The sequence below is a fragment of the Saccoglossus kowalevskii genome, chromosome 13, assembly GCF_978046115.1.
Source record: "Saccoglossus kowalevskii chromosome 13, keSacKowa6.1, whole genome shotgun sequence".
In the NCBI taxonomy this organism is placed as follows: Eukaryota; Metazoa; Hemichordata; class Enteropneusta; family Harrimaniidae; genus Saccoglossus; species Saccoglossus kowalevskii.
The window spans coordinates 1,933,212-1,952,211 of NC_140653.1; the positions used below are offsets into that span (position 1 = coordinate 1,933,212).

The window sequence follows — 19,000 nt, forward strand, 5'->3', positions numbered from 1 at the left end:
GGTCATCTGAAGAATAATTTAACATTGTTCACAGTGATAACAGCTCATTCTCGAAAGGAAGCTTACCCGCTCACGCTAGTCACGATAAAAATCATACACGTGTACTCTTGAATAGACAGACGTCAATGACTACGGTAAAACTTAGACTCTATTTTAGCCGGCAGGATTGATTGAAATGTCCGAAAAATGACGCCAAAATACACCTTAAAAGTCCCATTTTATTTTCTTAAATCCCATTTTATTTTTTAATCCAAGGGCGAATTTACGGCAGAATTTGGTCCCTCAAATAAGGGACACGTGAGCTTTGATTCTAACCGGATACATTGCACTGGGTCGGGGAGATCGTTTGCTAAACTTCCATGTATCTTTTGTCCAATGGGTACCTGTACTTCGAACATTCGCAAGTTTTCCTAGGTAGTGCGAGACAGCTTTGTCTTTTGACCTATTAGTTTTGTGCTGACCTCTTCTCCACGTCTTGATGTTTTGTTTTGCTTGTCATAATACTCACTGATTGATGACTTTGTTTAGATTTTGAGTTACAACTCGGCCACGACCTTTGCTTTTACCGTGAAACATGAGGAAGTTTACGTCAATTGACGGACATTGCATTTTTTAAAAACTAATGAAGCACACTGTCTATCATCCCCATTTTTTTTTTTGCTGATTTCTATTCTGAAAAATTCGACCGTCTGAAAATGCACCTTAATTTTGACTCTAAAAACATGTCACATTTCTAACACCAATTATTTAAAACCGGTCGAAATTTTGGAGTTTTTACGGTACTTTAGATATCAGTGTAAAAGCTTAAAATTGGTTAATTATGCAAATTAGGTAATTAATATGTACAGATTTTAACCCACAATTATTCAGGTCTCTCTATTGTCCTACAGCATCCATGTACATTCATTGATATGTGATGTATAGTACCTGAGATATCAGTGTGAAAGTTGGTTAATTATGCAAATTAGGTGATTAATATGCACAAAAAATTACCGGAAACTAATTGGGTCTGCATAATTCTAGATTCATTGAAATGTGATGATTAGTACTTTAGATATCAGTAGAAAAGCTGAAAATTAATTATGCAAATTAGGTAATTAATATGCACAATTATTTACCCTAAAACTAATCAGGTCTCTGCATAGTCCTAAAGGATCTATGTACCAAGTTTCATTGAAATGCGATGATTAGTACTTGAGATACCCATGGAAAAGCTGAAAATTAACTAATTATGCAAATTAGGTGATTAATATGCACAAATATTTATCGAAAACAATCAATCTCTGCATAGTCCTTGAGTATGTAAGTACCAAGTTTCATTGAAATGTAATGCTAACTACTTATATCAAATGCTGAAAATTAATTAATTATGCAAATTAGGTAATTAATATGTACTGATATTACCATAAAAACTATCAGGTCTGTGCAGTGTCGTATGACATCTATGTACCAAGTTTCATTTGAAATGTGATGATTAGTACTTGAGATATCAGTGGAAAAACCGAAAATTGACTAATCATTATGCAAATTAGGTAATTAGTATCCACGGATTATTACCAAAAACTAATCAAAACCTAGCATTAGTTCAGAGCATCTATGTACCAAGTTTCATCAAAATCCAATGAGTGGTTGTTTAGATATCAGTGGAACAGTCATGGAACCACTAAAAAATAGCTAATTATCATGCAAATTAGGTAATTAATATGCACGGATTTTTACCAAAAATTAATCAAATCTGCGCATATGTTCAGAGCATCTATGTACCAAGTTTCATCAAAATCCAATGAGTGGTTCTTTAGATATCAGTGGAACAGTCATAGAACAGCTAAAAATTAGCTAATTATCATGCAAATTAGGTAATTAACGAGCATGGATTTTTACCAAAACCTAATCAAATCTGCGCATTGGCCCAGAGCATCTATGCACCAAGTTTCATCAAAAACCGATGTATGGTTCTTGAGATAGCAGTGGAACAGTCGGACACACATACACACACACATACACACATACACACATACAGACACACTAACTGCAAAGTCTCCCATTTTGTGCTTCGCACATGGGAGTCAAAAATTATGAATTATTATGCTAATTAGAGAATTAATATGAACAAATTTTAACCCAAAATTAATCAGGCCTGTCTATTGTCCAAGAGCATTTATGTACCAAATTTTATTCAAATGTGATGATCAGTAATTGAGATATCAGTGTTAATTAATTATGTTAATTAGGAGATTTAATAATAAGCATAAATATTTACCAAAAACTATTTGGGTTTCTGCATAGTTCTCTTTAAAAGTTTCATTAAAATCCAATTTGTGGTTCTTTATATATCAGTGGAACATTATGCAAATTAGGTAATTAATATCCAATTAAAACTAATTAGGTCTCTGCATAATCCTAGAAGATCTATGTAGCAAGTCTCATTGAAATATGATGATTACTACTTGATATATCAAAAGCTGAAAATTAATTAATTATGCAAATTAGATAATTAATATGTACTCATATTACCCTAAAAACTATCAGGTTTGTGCAGTGTCCTATGACATCTATGTACCAAGTGTCATTGAAATGTGATGATTACTATTTGAAATATCAAAAGCTGAAAATTAATTAATTATGCAAATTAGCTAATTAATATATACTGATATTAGCCTAAAACTATCAGGTCTGTGCAGTGTCCTATGATGTCTATGTACCAAATTTCATTGAAATGTGATGATTACTACTTGAAATATCAGAAGCTGAAAATTAATTAATTATGCAAATTAGGTAATTAATATGTACTCGTATTACCTTAAAAACTATCAGGTCTGTGCAGTGTCCTATGACATCTATGTACCAAGTGTCATTGAAATGTGATGATTACTACTTGAAATATCAAAAGCTGATCAAAGAAAGCTTAGAAAGAACTCCCATGTGCTGAGGGAATAGGGATCATGATGTAATATTCGGGAATATTTGAAAATGATAAACAAATTATGAATAATCTATTAAATAAGTAGCCACCAGTAGTCATCTACACACATAGACATCGTATACCTACAATAAGCCTACTTAAAAATATGCATAAAATAGCTACACAAAATTGAAACAAATAAATGCCCAAAATAAACTTATAGGGCAATTAAAAATATTTTAGAAATTTAGTTAACACGGAAAACGTAAAGTAGCAAGAACAACTATGTAAATTTCTGACAAACAATCACAATCTAAATTTCTAAAATTCAAACCACTATCTTAATATCAATATGTGTGTCAATAAATATTATATTTATTTACTTTCAGTTACGTATATTAATAAGGAAGGCATCACGATCTTTTCGATTGGACTTGGTTCATATATCCCGAAAATCGACATGGTAAAATTACAGCCATCGTACAGCTCAGTACCATAACAAATATTAATAACTTACGGCAGACGTACTTCTCGGTACGTAAAATTTAAAGTAATCCCCAACGCGTCTCATTTGTTACTGCTTATAAATTGACACTATCTGGGGCACGTCGCACGCGATGAGTACCAACCAAAAATACACATAGGACATTTTAAGTGGCTCGAAACAAAACCTATTCGCTAATTTTCGTTTCAAAAACATCTACGACGGCTTAAAACCCTGCAGCCCGTCCCGCATGTTTTTTTTTTTTACCAGGCAGGAGACGCCGGTCAGCGTGGCGTTGCTCCAGTGGTTTCCACTGTGCATCCAGTAGTTAATGCCGACATCACGGTCTATACATTCCACATGAAGCATGGTATTCAGCTTAACCATATTTTCTTTTTTGCTCCATGGCTTAACTTAATAGGAACAGTAACTCGAGTAATAAATGTGCCTTCCGATTTGAGGGATATCGTGCCGTGTAATATTCAATGAAAAAAATAGTGAAACACGAGGCCCACGCTGGGGCCCACATAAGGTGTTGCAATAGTGTAAATATAACAAAGTCAGGCACCGATTATTTCCTTTGCAAGGTAAAATCAATGTACAGAATAATCGGATGAAACAACTAAAGTAAACTAGGATATATTAGAGCCAATGAATTCATAATTTCCGACGAAAAGGGCCGGGAAAAATACCCTCCATAACAAATCACCGTGTTGAGGGGCGGTGAACAAATGAGACACCGATTGTCAAATTGTTTTGGTAATCATCGCATATCGATTCACGTCATTTGTACAGGGTACTCTGACACAAAATAAGGTAAACCAGCCAACTTAGTGCTAATAATTTTGTGATTTCCCACACGAAGAACGTTCTCAGAAATAATCCGACATGCTGATCAGCCCACCAGCAATCGGCATCAAAATTGATCACTGCTGTCACAGTAAATTCGGTATGTTTTACGAGTTTTTTTCTCCAAATCCCAACATATATTCACACATGTAGGCGAATTTTGTCAGCTCTGTGTAAATAGATATTTTTTCTGGGAATGCGCCCCATTTTACGTACGAGAAGCCCTTACACAACGCAGTAGTCATCAACACACATAGACATCCTATACCTACTAATCGACTTGATAGCTTCGTAATTTGGGGAAGGTGGGGGGTGAAAGTGCACCATGCAAGTTTCCAAATGTGTAAAGGAAAATAAAGGAAAGAAGTACAATACAATGTTGGTAAGCGATACAAAGGAAATATCTCCTTACGGCAGTGACTTGATACAACTACATTGATAAATCAGGATTCACAAGTACAACGAATTTACACAACATTTTACCATGAAATCGAACCTACCAACCATTTTCATATCTTTAACACTGCCATGGTTTTAGCGATGATGAATTTCACATTCGTTATTTTCTTGACTGGGCTCACACAGGGTTCAATGTTCCGTGGCTTGAATGTAATTGTACACCACACGTGAATGTAAACTAGCTTGCACAGTAATTCGTTTCACAGTCATTGAGGTTATACATTTGTTCAATTACTTATTTATTTATTTACTTATACGATAATAAAAAATCATACATGTAATTTCTTAGACCTTTTCATAATGTAAACTGATACATTTCATCTCCCGAGCGCTTGCTTCATTTTTGTACAACACACTGGAAACAAGTCATTGTCAATGACACGTCCCCGTTCCGTTCATATTTGAGTGACATATACATTCAAAGCAGATCATGACCGAAATGCACCTGCATATGTACAACACATTGTGCTAAATCTGAACAAAATCCATCCATGCATGACTGAGATCCGGTTCTGGAATTGTGAAAATACGTGATTTTGATGCATTTTCGGCCTTAAAATGGCCATCATTCCGCTATTGTTAAGCAGATCATGAAACAAATGCACATATCTATTTGTGACATGATGTACCATGTGTGTGTGAAGTTTGAACTTGATCAATCCAGACATGTCTTGGATACGGATCCAGAAGTGAATTCTTTAACAAAATGGCCGCCAGTCGGCCATTTTGAACTTGATCCGAAAAAAAAAAAGACGTGCATCAAGGTCCTATTATGTTTAATGTATGTACCAAATTTGAACAAAATCCATACATGCATAACTGAGATACGGGTCCGGAATGGTGAAAATGTGCGATTTCAATGCATTTTCGGCCTTAAAGCGGCCCCCATTTGGCTATCGTTAATGAGATCATGAAACAAATGCACATACATATTTGTGACATGATGTACCTTGTGTGTGTGAAGTTTGAACTTGATCAATCCAGACATGTCTCGGATACGGATCCAGAACTGAATTCTTTAAAACAAAATGGCCGCCAGTCGGCTATTTCGAACTTGATCCGAAGAAAAAAATTACGTGCATCAAGGTCCTATTATGTTTAATGTATGTACCAAATTTGAATGAAATCCGTCCATGCATAACTGAGATACGGGTCCGGAATGGTGAAAATGTGCGATTTCAATGCATTTTCGGCCTTAAAGCGGCCGCCATTTGGCTATCATTAATGAGATCATGAAACAAATGCACATACATATTTGTGACATGATGTACCTTGTGTGTGTGAAGTTTGAACTCGATCAATCCAAGCATGTCTCAGATACGGATCCAGAACTGAATTCTTTAAAACAAAATGGCCGCCAGTCGGCCATTTCGAACCCGATCCCCAAAAAAAAATGACGTGCATCAAGGTCCTATTATGTTTAATGTATGTACCAAATTTGAACAAAATCCATCCATGCATAACTGAGATCCGGGTCCGGAATGGTGAAAATGTGCGATTTTGATGCATTTTCGGCCTTAAAATGGCCGCTATTCGGCTATCGTTAATCGGATCATGAAAAAAATGCATGTGCATATGTCCCATATAATGTGTGATGTATGAGTGAAGTTTGAACTTAATCGGTCCATGCATGTTCGAGATACAGGTGATCACGGACGCACGGACGGACGGACGGACGGACGGACGCACACAGGGCAAAACATAAGTCCCCGTTTTCGGACTGCGTCCGAACGGGGACTAATAACAAAATGGCTGACACCATCATAAATTGCTGGTCATGAAAAAAATAGAATACGCATGCGCATCATTATGCAAATTAGTCCACTCACCGATTCCTATTAGTTGTATTCATGCAATTGGGCAGAATAATTTAAAAAAATAATACAAAAATACATAAAAAATGCTAAATTTTAATTAAAATGTAAAATACAACAATGAATTGCAGCTGCCAATCATTAGTAACATTCTTACCAAGTTACATGAAAATCGTTTTAATGCTTCTTGAGATATAACAGAAATAGTGTAAAATTCACACATTATTATGCAGATGAGCTCATTAATATGCATGGATGTCAACCAAAAACTAATCAAATCTGCGCATTGCCCCAGACAAGCTATATACCAAGTTTCATTGAAATCTGAACATTGGTTCTTGAGATATCGATGGAACAGACACACACACAGACAGAAACACTAACTGCAAAGACTCCCTTTTTGTGCTTCGCACACGGGAGTCAAATACATTGACATAATTGAGACTAAGTGGCCATAAACTAAACATCGAGATGCGAAGGCACAAAAGACCAAAAATAAAAACAGAAGACAGAAAATGTACTAAATGCAACCTACTTGAGGATGAAATTCATTACATCACAAAATGTGAACTTTACACAGATGAAAGAGAGTTGTTATATTCACATTTTTCAAAGAAAATTAACAATTTTCAACACTGTACAAACAAAGAAAAATTCAATCATATATTGAATACAAACAACAAATATTTACTAACAGCATATCAAATTTATAAAAACAGCAAATACATGTACCATTAGAGACAAGTCATTGAAAATGACACAGTCCCCGTTAAGTTCTCTTTGTGCTTGTCATATTAAAGCGGAGGGGTTGTCGCGAGCGTGTCCTTGAAATTTGAGTTTATTTACATCAAAACACGTGTTTCGTGTCATAGTAATATGGCTAAAATAAAAACAGCCGTTATTCAGCCATCTTTGATCTGATTATGAAACACACCGATATGTATGATGTATGTGCCAAATACGAATGAAAATGGTACATAAATTGTGGAAATATAGTAGTAAGGCCAAAAAGTCAGATGGCTGTCAATCGGCCATCCTTGACCAGATTTTGAAACAAATTATCATGGACATGCATCCTAACATGTATAAAGTACATGTATGTGCCAAATTTGAATGAAAACTGACAGAGCACGTCCAAGATACCGCATAAAAAAACAAAAACAAGATGCCTGCCAGTCGACCATCTTTGATCCAATTGCGAAATAAATCGTCATGGACATGTATCCTAACATGTATAATCTATGTACCAAGTTTGAATGACAACTGACAAAGCATGTCCAAAATACAACATTTTCAAAAACCAAGATGGCTGCCAGTCGGTACTAGGCACATGCAAAGAATGAACGGAATCGGTCCACAGGATTCTGAAACATGACGTTGGATAGACTGACGCACACACGGACAGACTCAGGAACTCACGGACGGTCAGGGACATGTATCCTAATATGTATGATCTATGTACTAAATTTGAATGAAAATTGACAAAGCATGTCCAAAATACGACATTTTCAAAAAACAAGATGGCTGCCAGTCGGCCATCTTTGATCCAATTGTGAAATAAATCATCATGGACATGTATCCTAACATTTATAATCTATGTACCAAATTTGAATGAAAACTGACAAAGCATGTCCAAAATACAACATTTTCAAAAAACAAGATGGCTGCCAGTCGGCCATTTTGAATCGAATCGCTAAACCACTGCATGTGCATATGTTCCACATAAAGTACTAGGCACATGCAAAGAATAACAGAATCGGTCCAAGGGATTCTGAAATATGACGTTGGATAGACTGACGCACGGACAGACGGACGGTCGGACGGTCGGGGACATGTATCCTAACATGTATGATCTATGTACTAAATTTGAATCAAAACTGACAAAGCATGTCCAAAATACGACATTTTCAAAAAACAAGATGGCTGCCAGTCGGCAATCTTTGATCCAATTGTGAAATAAATCATCATGGACATGTATCCTAACATGTATAATCTATGTACCAAGTTTGAATGAAAACTGACAAAGCATGTCCAAAAAACAAGATGGCTCACAGTCGGCCATTTTGAATCTAATCGTTAAACCACTGCATGTGCATATGTCCCACATAAAGTACTAGGCACATGCAAAGAATGAACAGAATCGGTCCAAGGGATTCTGAAATATGACGTTGGATAAACTGACGCACGGACAGACGGACGGACGGACAGACTCAGGAACTCACGGATGGTCGGGGACATGTATCCTAACATGTATGATCTATGTACTAAATTTGAATCAAAACTGACAAAGCATGTCCAAAATACGACATTTTCAAAAAACAAGATGGCTGCCAGTCGGCCATTTTGAATCGAATCGCTAAACCACTGCATGTGCATATGTCCCACATAAAGTACTAGGCACATGCAAAGAATGAACGGAATCGGTCCAAGGGAGTCTGAGATATGACTCCGGACGGACACACAGACGCACGGACACACGGAGACCGAATTATAAGTCCCCGTTTTCGGACTTCGTCCGAACGGGGACTAAAAACCAACTAATGGGTCATTAATATTTTTTTACATTATTCCATGTATCTGTATTGTAGTAGATATTAGATATCTAACTTGTTTTGTTTATTTTAACACTTTTATTACATTTTATAAACCAAAATAGATATGTAATTCATTCTATAAGGTTGTAATAAAGAATTATCTTGTCTTATCTTATCTTATATAATTTGTAAAGTGCATTTAGTTATAAGTTTAAATCTACATACCGGAATGATATATAGAAGATAATATTTGGTAATCGTAGTCCTAAATAACTATTAAAAATAGCAAGACGTTTCGAGCAATGGCTCTTTATCGATAGTATAGAAGAAAATGTTAAAACGTACAGGTAGAACATAGGAGCGTAAGAACGCGCATGAACTATAAATTAGAATCACAAAAAATTCCACAATAGAACAAATAACGCGCCTTAGGTAGTGAGCTCAACAAATGAGTTGAACTGTTTGTTAATTCCATGGGGTTCTTTAGTTCCAAGGCGGAATATAGTTTCCTTCTCGACACGCCTGAGCTGATTTTCGTTGCCATTGACAACACATACACCAGAAATAGACATATCTGTAATATTATGTCCATTAGAATTAAAATGAAGTGAAACTTGATAATAACGATTTTTCTGTCTAGTTTGCCGTAGATGCTCAGCAAACTGATCACCCAATCGACGAACTGTAGAACCAATATAAAGTTTCCCGCATTTAATACATGAAATGCAATATACAACATTCATGGTGATACAACTGAACGGATATTTGACCTCAACATCTCCCTTAGGACCAAATATACGATTAGAGTCTGTAATAAAAGTTCAAGTATTACACCTAGGACGATTACACGGGACAGAACCATATTTCTCAGGGTCTCCCCTTTCACCCGTATGCACCAATAACCTCCTTAAATTAGTGTCATGGCGCCAGGCAGTAGTAGGCATGAGCGGAAACGTAGAACTCGTCTCCTCGCTGGTCTGTAAAATGTGAAAGTGTTTGTACATTATGTTTTTAACCCTGACATTTAAAGGATGGTACGTAAGTGCCAAAATTAGAACTTGTTACCTCGCTGGTCTGTAAAATGTGAAAGTGTTTGTACATTATGTTTATTTATTTACATACCGGAATGTTACATATAGCTGCTTTGCTAAATTTACATAATAAACAAGACACGACATGTCATGTCATAGTCCCCGCTCAGAAAAAAAATTAAAAACTTATATTGAACTGGGTTTGTGTCAGAGTGAATTAATTCATTATGAGCTGTATTAAAATTCTGTTATTAATTGTTCAGCATTGATGTGTTACAATTTTAGGGGGGGTGGGGTACAAATTTATTCACTTGGCTTTTCTGAGACAATTTATAACTTGTTAAACATATAATGCGATATGCACTTGTAAACAATTATTACCAGTCCCTGTACCAACTTTGAACAAAACTGGATGACACATATCTGAGAAAAAGCTGTTAACAGCTAGAAAAAGCTTGTTTTTTTTTATAGATTTTTGAGGGGAAAAATGGCCTCCAAGTCGTAAAACTTTATCCAATCAAACAGGTCATGAATGACACTGCCTTCACTTGTTGTCATTTGAAAGTTGCAACATACAATTTGTTCAGTTTTTGGCTTGGACATAAATTGGCAAACATGATTTCTATGGCTCTTTCAAGTTTATAGCACTCTCCATTCTGGTCTCAGCAAGAACACCAGAGAGCAACAAACAAGTACAACAGGTAAAATGACATGCAAGTATGCAAATCAGATCTGCAAACATGTTGAAGAGTCAGTGTTGTTTGTTTGGATTAACTTCCTTGTACAACTGTATTCCTAATACAAGAACACTGTCAATCACAGAACTATTCCAACAACAAGTCATTGTCAATGACACGTCCCGTTCCGTTCATATTTAAGTGACATATACATTCAAAGCAGATCATGACCGAAATGCACCTGCATATGTACAACACATTGTGCTAAATCTGAACAAAATCCATCCAATACGTGATTTTGATGCATTTTCGGCCTTAAAATGGCCATCATTCAGCTATTGTTAAGCAGATCATGAAACAAATGCACATATCTATTTGTGACATGATGTACCATGTGTGTGTGAAGTTTGAACTTGATCAATCCAGACATGTCTTGGATACGGATCCAGAACTGAATTCTTTAACAAAATGTCCGCCAGTCGGCCATTTCGAACTTGATCCAAAAAAAAAAAAAAGACGTGCATCAAGGTCCTGTTATGTTTAATGTATGTACCAAATTTGAACAAAATCCGTCCATGCATAACTGAGATCCGGAATGGTGAAAATGTGCGATTTCAATGCATTTTCGGCCTTAAAGCGGCCGCCATTTGGCTATCAGTAATGAGATCATGAAACAAATGCACATACATATTTTTGACATGATGTACCTTGTGTGTGTGAAGTTTGAACTTGATCAATCCAGACATGTCTCGGATACGGATCCAGAACTGAATTCTTTAAAACAAAATGGCCGCCAGTCGACCATTTCAAACCCGATCCAAAAAAAAAAAAATGACGTGCATCAAGGTCCTATTATGTTTAATGTATGTACCAAATTTGAACAAAATCCGTCCATGCATAACTGAGATCCGGGTCCGGAATGGTGAAAATGTGTGATTTTGATGCATTTTCGGCCTTAAAATGACCGCTATTCGGCTATCGTTAATCTGGTCATGAAAAAAATGCATGTGCATATGTCCCATATAATGTGTGATGTATGAGTGAAGTTTGAACTTAATCGGTCCATGCATGTTCGAGATACAGGTGATCACGGACGCACACAGGGCAAAACATAAGTCCCCGTTTTCGGACTACGTCCGAACGGGGACTAAAAACTTCTGATATTTTAGTCAGTAACAGGGCAAAGATACCGTTTGTCATACAAGTACTAACACCAGATGAGGAATTGAGAAACTGCAATGATCCTTGGTGTACCATTACCTGTGTCAACAACTTTACTTCCCATGTACTTCATGTACAGATCTACATGTAGTTTGTGGCCCTGAATTAGTTTCAATATCTCTAATGAAGGACAAGAGTACTTCTCATGTGACAATGATACAAATAAAGTGCAAGAATCCAGAAAAATATTATCAAGTTTTTATTATCATACATTAATATTAACAAATCGTGTGAAATTTAACTTTTATGTACAGAGAAACACATATTTATGCTTTGGTTGACAGCACTTCAAAAAGAAAAAGACGACCTGCAAAACTTTATGCTTTTGTAATATATGCAGTTTCAGTGGCTTTGCATTCTGAGAAAAAAATTCTGCCTCTGCACCTGAAAACAAAAAACATTCAGTTAAAAGTAATCAGAGGTTGTAGCATATGTGCTTCCATTAGCTGTTAAATTTAATTAAAAAAGATAATTGTGTACCGTCTTTTCAGTACGAAAAAATATTACTTAATATATTCATACCAGCCAGAAAGAAATCACAGTTTACACTGAGCAATTAGAAATATACATGGACAACAATTGATGCATGTCTAGCAATATACTGTTTGAAAGGCTGCAAGATGTAATGAAATAGCAACCAATCACTACTCGAGTCGGACTGGCTGGGAAACTGCACAATACAAACAAAAATGTATGTAAATGATATATGAGCAGCTCCACTAAATATAAAAATATTCTTTCCATAGTTATGACTCTAATGTGAATGTGATTTGCCACTCCTTAGCAATAGTAGTTAGAGTATTGTATTGTACTGTATCGTACAAGTTTATTGTGATTCTATATGTGTTTGTAATATTATTTAGCTTTATTAAGCATTCTGTTTAGTTGGTTAACTTTACTGTATCTTAATGTAGTTTATTTTATTTTTATACGACCATAAAACAACTCACTGTAGTTTGTTTTAATGTTGAATAAAAATTCAAAAAAAGTCACTGTAAAGTGGTGATGTATTGTGCGAAATCGTTGCAAGGACAATACTTTTCTCGATTTGCATGCCGTTGTGCATCGATAAAAAATGCATGGAATGGTCGGCAGTATCGATCAAGTTCGTCTAGTGTGACATTCGTGGCTGGCCAAATACAAGATGCCGTATAATCGTTTAAATAGGCGTCAAGGAGGAGTGAAAGGCCCTAATTGGTTCTACAATAGGCGCCATGAAATGTTGGTACGATAGCTTACTTGTTTTCGAAGTGTTGTAATTGTTGATTAGTACTCAGTAGTGATTATATTAACGTACAAAAAATAAATTCGTTGAATTGTTATGAAATGCAAGTAAAATTCAACTTAGTTTTATCGTAAGCAAATGTTTTCGGTTACATGTTAACGCCCGAAGCGATACGATATCCGCCATGTTATCCTTCGAGCGAGGCGTGTTTATTGACCAGATAGGTCAAGTCGCTAATCAACCAATCAAAATGCTGGATGGTGCCCATGTGCTCAAATTACCATAAAGCATTTAAATATGACAGTTCAGCAACCTCATGGTGAAAGCAACACGGAAGACCAGATTTACCGATGTTTCAGTGCGATCTTTTGGCTTGTTTTTCATGGGGAAAAAGGCATGATTTTTTTTTAATCGGGCCGATTTAGAACAATAAATAAACGTACCGTCCCAAATAAGAATGTACCGGGTGGAATTTTTCTGGGGAAAAAATAAACGTACCGGTACATTTATTTGGGACATTTAGCGTTATGGGCAAGCTCTTCTGAGTAGCGACATATTTTTAACTTCGCCTCTTGCGTGATCAGTGGATTACGTAAATAAACCAACACTTTCAATGAGTACATGCCGACCCAACTAAACTTGTTTATGGCTGTTTATGAACAGCGAGGACACATCTCATAGAACAATAGCTGTGGAAATCATAAACAAATGTACATGTTGCGGAAATCAAGCATGGCGATAATGATTTTGAGCGAGGCAGAGTCTGGCAAGCGCCTCAGAGCAGCATTGCGCTGACACCACGACGACGTTTGAATACCGGTGAGAGCAAGTGCAAACCTCTTAAATCACGATGTAAACTTTCAATTTACACAATACATAATCAGTTCCTACAACAATACTAGAAAGGCAGTTTTTCTGGCGAAGCTCTCGCCAGGTTAGCAAAAGTTTCTCACGATCACCAAACCCGAGACACAAACGATAATACAAAGTGTACAAATACCATAACAAGCACAGTTTCTTACCTTTGAAATTGACGAGAGACAATTTTGTCCATATAAGCGTTGCGAAAATAAAGATACAATTCTGGGATACAATATCCTCACGCAAAAACGAATGTGATTTCCACCGAGACGAGAACTGCGCTTGCGTCATCAAAACTCTGATTAAACTCGGTTAATTCAGGAAAAGTCGGATTTTGAAGGAAAAAATGTTAAAAATCAAGGAAAAACACAGTGAAACTTTGAAGAATTGAAAAAATAACTTGATGTGCATAATAGCACCATCAATTCCTGTCTCTGTACCAACTCTGAACTGAATTGGATCACACATGTGTGAGAAAAAGCTGGTAACATGAAAATGTGCACACACGGATGCACAGACACGACCCAAATTAATACCCCCTAATAACATGTTAGCTATGCCTAGAAAAAAATTTAGCAATCAAAATATATATACACAACTCTTGTGTAGTGTCCGTACCCCCACTGACATATATACACATATGTAGTTCTTAAGATAACTAAACAACATTTAATTGGTAAAACTGTTGAGAGTTCAACTATTGTGTAGTGTGACTGTGTCTGTACCCCCGTCGCCATATGATCATGGAATATATTTTACAGTAGTTTGAATCAATGTGAAACCAGTACAACTATAGATTTTCCATCCAAATACTTTACTCATGATGAAAGTGGCAAAGTAATGCTTTTAAAGTGGGTAGAATAATAAATTCAGTGTTTGATTGTTAGTTGTAATTTTAGAAAAAGTTGTCTTTTTCGGTGACCATCAGAATATTGCAAATAAACTGAACAAGGTAGAGTATGGCATAAGTGTAGTAGTTTTTTTTACAGTTAGATTATCCATCTCTACAGAAATATGTGAATATTATCTAATTTCTGTAATGTTTGTATGGTAACAGTAAGGAATAGACGAGACACTGTGTTATTCAGTTGACTACTAAATGGGAAGTAACTTTATTACTTAAAAGTACAGATATTGATTACATAGGAAGTGTGGGTAGTTCATTGACATGTGACGTATCACAGATGGTATTCAAGGATAACGATGTATACCTATTTGTTTATAAAGCAAGATACTTAACTACACTACATTCCTCCTTTAATAAAAATAAAAGAACGACTCCAGGGTGGGTGATATCATCACATCAGGAACAGAATAAAAGTTCATAAAGATATGTGATTCGAAAAATGAATATAATAATATAACTGTTAAAGAGTTATGGTGGTACATAAAGTATATATATAATACTAAGCTAATTCAGGTATGGGTTCAGAATATACTATTCTGTCCCGGCAATACTTCAAGCCCAGAAATTATTATGTTCTGCCACACGACTGAAGTATTTTTTTAACTGTCTAACTAAGTATGATAATCCTCAAGGTATTTCGGAGGATGACGATCTCTAGTAGGGTATCGTTTTGCAGATTCCTTTTGAACCGGAGATGCAGGATTATTGATATCCAAGGGTAAGTCCTCCTCATCTGTCAAATCGGTGGTGTTGATTTCATGGTCAATTTTATGGTGGGGAATTCTCTTAAAATGCGAAGAATTGCGAGTTATAGTACGCGTGCCTCTTTTGGCGGAAATCATGCTGCCTTTCCTTTGAATGACTTGGTATGGATCAGCGATGAAAGGAGTCTCGAGTTTTCCTTTTACCGCATTTTTAACGAGTACTGTGTCGCCCTCCTGAATTTCAGATGTAACCGTATTGCGTCGATTGTCAGCATACTCTTTCATTTTCTGTTTGGCCTTACTGTCTTGGTGTCTGATTTTATCACTAAGACTTGAGTTATAATACGTTGGTAATTTTATTCTCATTGGTCGTTGAAATATTTCAGTGGCGGGACTTTGACCTGTCGTGCAGCGAGGCGTGGATCGATAATTACGTAGAAATGTGTATATTTCTTGTTTCCACGATTTTCCCTCTGCGTGTGCCGTGCGTATTGCTTTCTCAAGGGTTCTCATAAAGCGTTCGGATTCGCCATTCGCTTCGGGCCAATGCGGTGTGATTCGGCGATGGTGAAACCCTAGGTGATCCGCGAATTGTCTAAACTCGTGGCTTTTGAATGGAGGTCCGTTGTCGGACGTCAAGCTTTTCGGAATTCCATATTCGGAAAATATTTTGTCGAGTTTGGGTATAACTGCTCTGGCGGATGTAGACTTAATTATTTCCACCACTGGGTAACGCGAGTAGTTGTCAATGACTACTAATAAATAGTCCCCTGACGGAAACGGTCCACAAAAATCCATTGCTAATTCCTCCCATGCGTTATCTGGAAGTGGTGTCATTTGTAGGGGTTCCCTGCTGTTTGAGTGTGTTGCCGATTGACAAGCCACACAGCTGTAGACTTTCTCTTCTACTAGTTTATCGATGTTGGGGAACCAGACTTTTTCCCTTAATAATCTCTTTGTTTTTACCACTCCCTGGTGTCCTTCATGTGCGAGATCTATTACGCGGTCTTGTAGCGATTTGGGAATTACAATTTGCGTTCCACGCAGAATTACGTCTTCTGTAGATGTTAATGTTAACGTATCTCGCACTTTCTGTAACGAACGAATTATCACTGAATCAATTTCGTTTTGTTCGTTACATTCAGTGTATTTATACCATGTCCCCGTTTTGATGGCTATGGCCGCAGCTTGAAATGTCTTGTCGGCTCTTGTCGCATTCTTAATTTCGTTAAGTGTCAGCGCTTTGGGTGTGGCATGAGTAGTAACGAAGTTTAGGTATTCGTCCGCAACTTTCTGTTCGCGATCTGTCGGTTTGGATTGTGCATTCGGGTGCCTTGACATGTAGTCAGCGGGGTTATCTTTCCCGGGTCGATATTTAACTGTATAATCATACTGTATAATCATACTGTATAATCATTCACTTAATGGATTCAGTTCACCTGAATGATCAAGGTACTGCAGCAATAGTGAAGAACATGAAAGATGTTATTGGACCACTCATCGGAGTGAAAAGAATAGAAAGAAAAAACAACAAATATAGAAGTAACAATTATCAATCAAAGCAACAAACCAATAATGGATATATGTATCCACCATATGGAAACCTATTTCCATTTAATCTTATGTCATTTCATGGACAACACTTTCAGCCAAATTGGTCACAAATGTATGGTCAGAGACCACAACTCAAGAAATAATGTATTACCAAAAAAAGACAGTTAATACTTCAAAAAGAGCATTATCAATTTCCTATTGGAACATTCAATGTTTAGGAAGGAAATTAGAAGATGATGACTTTATTGCAAATATAAATTGCCATGATATCGTTGGTCTAGGAGAAACATGGTTGAGTTCAAAATCTAACACTATAGACATACCTGGATACTATTGTTACTCTATAACAAGGAACAAGCAACGAGGAGGAGGAATATCAATTGCCATAAAACAACATCTTAAAAAGGGCATCACAATTGAAGATACACCTTTTGAGGATATGCTATGGTGTAGAATGAAGAAGAACTTTTTTAACCTTACAAGAGACATTTACTTGTGCTTCACTTATCATCCACCTTCAAACTCAAGACACTGCAAATCAGACTTTTTTGACATTTTACAGAATGAAATATCCAAATTTTCAAAAAAAGGCAACATTATTCTACTCGGAGATCTTAACAGTAGAACAGGCACACTACCTGATTATGTTGATAATGATAATAATAGATTTACACCATTACCTAATTCTTACTTAGATGATGACATATCAGAACCAACAGTTCGTAATAACAGGGACACATCCATTAATGCACATGGCAAAGCATTATTAGAATTATGTAAAAATTGTAACATCAGAATTCTAAATGGAAGAATGCCCGGAGATTCCAGTGGCAATTTTACATGCTACCATTACAATGGAATAAGCACTGTTGATTATGCCATAACCTCACTAAACATATTTGACAGCATTGAATATTTTAAAGTTCATGATTTTACATGTACATCAGACCACTGCCAGATATCGTGCTTACTACGATTAGATCAGAATGCACTTGATATACCGATAAATAACACAGGTACTTTAAATAATTTACCAAAGAGTTGGGTTTGGGATAGATTGTCAGTCTTCGATTACCAGGATAATCTAGCATCTGAGAAGGTTCAAGCTATTGTAAAGTCATTTATTGATAAAATTTATAGCATAGATAAGAAAGGAATTAATACTGCTGTAGAAGATTTTAATTTAATTATTAATAATGCAGCCAGTCAGATTTTTAAACATAAACGAAAGAGTAATGGTGGAAATGTTAAACGTAAATCAAAGAAATAATGGTTTGACAAAGAATGTAATATTCTTAAAACAGACCTGCGTAATACTGCACGTATAATCAGCAAATATCCTTTTAATGCTAACTTACGAAATGTGTTCTTTGCCAAGAAAAAGAAATACAAAAAGTTAATTAGATCAAAACAAAAAGAAGAACAAAATAAAATTGTTAATAAATTAACTGACATAAAAGAAAATAATCCCCAACAATATTGGAAAATAATCAATGAACTAAAAGGCTCAAGAAATGATCAATCTAATCCAATTTCACCAGGAAAATGGCAAGAATTCTATGAACAATTAAATAATAATGCTACTGATAATAATAATACTCTTTTTCAAAAACAGATCATCTCTAACATCTCAGCTATGGAAGTAAAAGAACATTTTTACAATTATAATTTAAATAATGTTATATCTGAAAAAGAAATTAGGCTAGCCATTAAAAAACTAAAGAGTAAAAAATCATCAGGATATGATGGTTATTGCCCAGAATTACTTAAATACAGTT

The 19,000-nt window shown here is 35.9% G+C and overlaps 1 protein-coding gene and 1 long non-coding RNA gene across 2 annotated transcripts in view; both read right to left on the bottom strand.

Moving 5' to 3' along the window:
- LOC102802464 (uncharacterized) overlaps window positions 1-19,000 on the bottom strand; it is a 45,659-nt gene that overhangs the window by 10,029 nt on the left and 16,630 nt on the right. The gene's annotated exons all lie outside the window — the stretch shown is intronic.
- On the bottom strand, window positions 237-776 carry LOC146734920 (uncharacterized). Its single transcript, XR_014931282.1, has 2 exons — window positions 714-776; window positions 237-554 (listed from the first exon to the last, which is right to left on the bottom strand). It is a non-coding gene; the product is annotated as an uncharacterized LOC146734920 (long non-coding RNA).